The sequence below is a fragment of the Littorina saxatilis genome, linkage group LG17 (assembly GCF_037325665.1).
Source record: "Littorina saxatilis isolate snail1 linkage group LG17, US_GU_Lsax_2.0, whole genome shotgun sequence".
Taxonomy (NCBI): domain Eukaryota; kingdom Metazoa; phylum Mollusca; class Gastropoda; order Littorinimorpha; family Littorinidae; genus Littorina; species Littorina saxatilis.
In genome coordinates, this window is record NC_090261.1 from 11,603,668 (window position 1) to 11,608,184 (window position 4,517).

Consider the following 4,517-nt stretch of genomic DNA (forward strand, 5'->3'; position numbering starts at 1 on the left):
ACGCTATCCGCCTTGTTCGATTTTATGGGCTTGGACGATAGAGAAAAATAAGAAAAGCAAACACTGGAGTATACCTGGACGAAATTGCTATCAAGAACGCAGAATTGATTTTTTCTGAGGTTTTTTTTTGCCGTAAGCGCCATGTTTATCGGAGCAGGAAACTCTTCCAGAGTGAGGCCCCTTTGTTGATGCATGTCAACATCCGTAGTGGAATGCATGAATGGAGACTATCAAGCTAGTTGGGAACTAAATCCAAAGTTCGAAACTATCGCTCTAGTGCGCAATGCATGGCACGATATTTTCAAATGTTCCGACCTAAGTTGGTGACTAACTTGCCTAAATTTGGTCCTCCTCCGAGGAGGACCAAATTCCTTAGTTTCGAACTATTGCAAAAATACAAATGGCGGCCGCCATGACAGTCTTTGATTTTGCTGTACAAAAAAATCAAATATTCGGCAGTCCGACGCATGAACCAAAGAATGATGTCGACAAAGAAGTTGAAACATTGATTGCGCTTTGGAGGGGGTTCAAATACAAGTCGTGAAGTGACCGGCACAGCTGATTTGGGACACGATCTACCTTGAGTCGGGAGATTTGCTATGAACATTGACTAAATTTCCACTTTTTACATCAGCGACTGTACAAATTTGGCTTGTACATCTTCCTGTCGCCGATTTTAATCGGTTTGGATCATCCAACAGGTAAGAGCAAGATTCATCCGTTGTGTGCGTGTAGTTTGTGTGTCCCACGGTGTGTGTGTTCGTTTGTGCGCCTCGGTGTGTGAGTGTGTGTCAGATTATATTGCAATAATACATTTGTTAGAAAGTGAGAGCAAGGGTAGATCTAGATCTATGGGCCAGGCAGTACTGTCTGAGTGTCTCCGAAACCGTGTTCAGTGTCATAGGAAAATAGGCCTACGAGCCATTGTGTAGTGGTGACGATGAAAGATACAGTTGTTGTTTTTCTGACAGTGACATTGACAATGAACGATCGTCAATGCATCAATGATTATGCACAGCAGCATCGGTTTCTTCGGAACTGTGCACTGTTGACTGAATTTCCCACGGTGGAGCAATGAACAGTAGACACTAAAACAAAGCTAATCTAATGCATTGAAGCATCGCTGTAGATCTATCTCATTCAACTAACAATATAATGCAGTGAATGGCAAATCTATCTCTGAATGAGCTGTTGTGTATCCTTATTTGCTGTAAATGTCCTGGCTCACACTGCACTCCCAACATTAGAAGTATGTGTTCTAAGCTGAATGCATGTATAATTTGATATAGTAAGTGTGTAAAGCCAAGAGTAACACTAACTGGTCCAAAACAATTTTTGTGTGGATACAAATGAAGAAAGAAACTGACTTCACTTGAATCACTGCCACTGAAAGTGTGTCTATTGTGTATTTTTAGAAGGGTTATTCAACAATGACTTATTTTTCTGTTTAAATACTTGATATTTACTCTGCATGAACAGAGTCAGAGGTAAATGCTGCTGTATAAACTATGATTGTGAAAGAGGGGATAAAAGAATCAATGAGCGAGTGGTTTAATTATAATACAGTTATTATTTATTGTTAATTAATTATTTTATGGTGTGTTTTTTCAGGCCTCCTAAGAAACCAGAGATGATGTGTGATGAAGTGTTCATACAGCTCTTGCATTCATATATGGATTCTGGAGAGGATTCAGACTGAGTGGACATGCTGCTTTCCAGGCTACCATGAAGAGTAAGTCACACATTTCTGTACCACTACCAAGTACCTGCTTGTGCCTATTAAATTGTTATTGTAAAATTGATTTATGATATGTAAATTGGCACTGGTGATAGTAGTTTGAAGCTGTGTAGATGTTTTTGGCAGACTTTTGTACGTTGTGTTGTAAAGAGATCTGCGTTTCACATTAGATGCACTTACAATCTAGATAGATACATTCAGCTATGTCAACACTTGTTACATCTGAATCTGAGAGTAGTGGCAGAAGATGCAAGTTTATTGACACAAAAACATTACGGCTTTGTATAAAATAAATTCTTACATCTGTATGTATCCTTGCATAGTACAATTTGTACTATTTATACAAAATGGTACATAAAGCTTGGTTTTAGTTCTCTTTCTCTTCTCAAATCCTTTGCCACTATTCTTAAAGTAAATTACACAGTGTGAATGAACTAATACAGCACAGGAAAGTAAAACAAAATTGCAAGATAAAATGAAATCATTACTAATTTACTTGAATTATTTTAAAGGCACATACAGTTATTCTTCCCTTGGCTCACCATCCTAGATCTTGCCAGGCTTTTACATGGAATAAGAATGAATCTGTTCACTCGGATACTTCTACATTCAACACCCTGGCTTCTTCCTGCTCAGAGTTAGATTTTGTTGTGGAAACCACTCTCAGATTAACAAAAATGTTACTTCTTTACTTCTGCGAGTGACTTTTGAGAAATTCGTTCATAAATAAAATTCAACTATGCACATGAAGCAGTCACTGACTGTCAGGGTGTCAATATTTTATGTGTCTGGGTGAAGTTATGTTCCTATCCCATGTACAACTGGCCAGATCTGAAATGGCCAAAATCAATGGGATCAACACACATCCCCAGAATCTTCATCACTGGAAAATGTGGTGGGTTGAATCTATTTTAATAAAAAGGCTGACAGGCGAGTGCTTTGGATCCTGAAAGTTCTGTTTTGGACTGAAATCGAGACACATTTCCCAATGAAACTCAAACTGTATAGTGTTATGTTATGTTATGTTATGTTATGTTATCAGACTGGTACTTAGGCTGTTAAGCCTTTGTCTGATCTTTTGATCAGTTGCTATCCTAGCCTAACTTTGGGCTAGGTAACCTACACGATCTTCTTTGACCGTGGCCTATTCTATCAACTTTTTCTTGGATGGTGTAGTGAGAGGCATACTGACATTTGGGCTATACATATAATCTTTCAGTGCATTGTCCAAGCGATTTTTGAAACTGTTCATTGTCGGCGCTTCTACCACATTCTTGTCCAAGGAGTTCCACGTGTCTATGATTCTGTTCGTGAAGAAAGATTGTCGGAGAGCTGTTCTGCATTGTTTCTTCTTGAGCTTGAACTGATGTCCACGGGTATTACAAAGGCTATTCAGCTCCAGTGGGTTCTTGCAATCGTAGTATCCATGCATGAATTTGTATGCTTCAATCATGTCTCCCCGGATACGCCTATAGCACATGCTTGGAACTTTCAAAACTCTCAAACGCTCTTCATAACTCAAGGTCTTCAACCCTGGAATACACTTCGTGGCTCTTCTTAATACACTTTCAATCAAATTTTTATCTTTCTCGAGTCGGGGACTCCACACCACATTTGCAAACTCCAGATGAGGCCGTACAAGTGCAACAAAGAGCAGTCTTAGCGTTTCTGCGTCCAAATGCTCATAAGACCGTCTAATGAGACCCAGGATTCTGTTTGCTTTGTTGACTTGTGTTTCCACGTGCTTTGAGAATTTCAATTCACTGTCCACATTGTGTTGATGCTGAAGAGCGAAAGTGTGTGGGTTGAGGGCACACTTGTTTTTGACTAAAATCGAGAAACATTTCTGCCGAGCACAAAGTTCATACACGCACAGATGTTTTCAATAGTTTAGATTACAATATCACACACACCATCCCCGATCCCAATGGTCATGTGAAGAGCAAGTGCTTCCTCAACCCCCCCCCCCCCACACACACACACACACACACACACACTGCTCAACACGTACACACCTTCTCCCCCCAACACACACCCTCCCCTCGCTAACCAAAACCCATCCCCGTGAATACTGAAGGTGCTCAGTTATATGTTTTCTTTATTTTTCAGGAAGGACCGCTACATTAAGGGAAGGCTGTTTGCACCTTGGTTCGCTGGGGACGATGATCAAATTCAGAGTACCATCACAATTCTGTGCTTTTCCATCTGATTCAGCTGAGAATGCTTGCAGAGGTTTCTACACTGCCCGTCATAAAAAGTAGGCAGATGCGTTTGAGGGCAGATCTTACTGATGAGGCTGTTGATTGAAAAACCAAGTATATGACTGAAAAGGCCATTAATTTCCCTACTTTATTCAGAAACAAAATTGGGTTTTCATGACGTAGTGTCTATGCAGTGAAACCTGCAACACAGACACCCCCCCCCCCCCCCCCCCCCTCCCACAAATCAACTTCACAAAATCAAGCTTCCCGTGTTAAAATCAACAACACAAATCAGAACAACTAAACCGAAACATGTCATTAGACAGAACAATCAAATCTTTATCCAAAACAGTCCGTTTTGTTCACACATATCTTGTCTAACATGAACGCTATGGCATGCTGAGCGTGTAGTTGTCAATCCTCTCAGTTTTTGAAGTCGTTTTAGCGGGTAATGAGACCAAAAATGGTACATTTCAGAACTCCTCAACGCATTGTCTTAAAACTGTCAGTGATTTGTGCTAACACACGTCGTTAAGTACAAAAATGAGACCAAAAAATGGTACATTTCAGTAACTCCT

The 4,517-nt window shown here is 40.2% G+C and overlaps 1 long non-coding RNA gene across 1 annotated transcript; it reads left to right on the forward strand.

The window, feature by feature from the left end:
- Nucleotides 1–210: 210 nt before the first annotated feature.
- Nucleotides 211–4,163, forward strand: LOC138951927 (uncharacterized). The gene is made up of 3 exons (XR_011451267.1): nt 211–701; nt 1,612–1,732; nt 3,848–4,163. It is a non-coding gene; the product is annotated as an uncharacterized lncRNA (long non-coding RNA).
- The last annotated feature ends 354 nt before the right edge of the window (nt 4,164–4,517 follow it).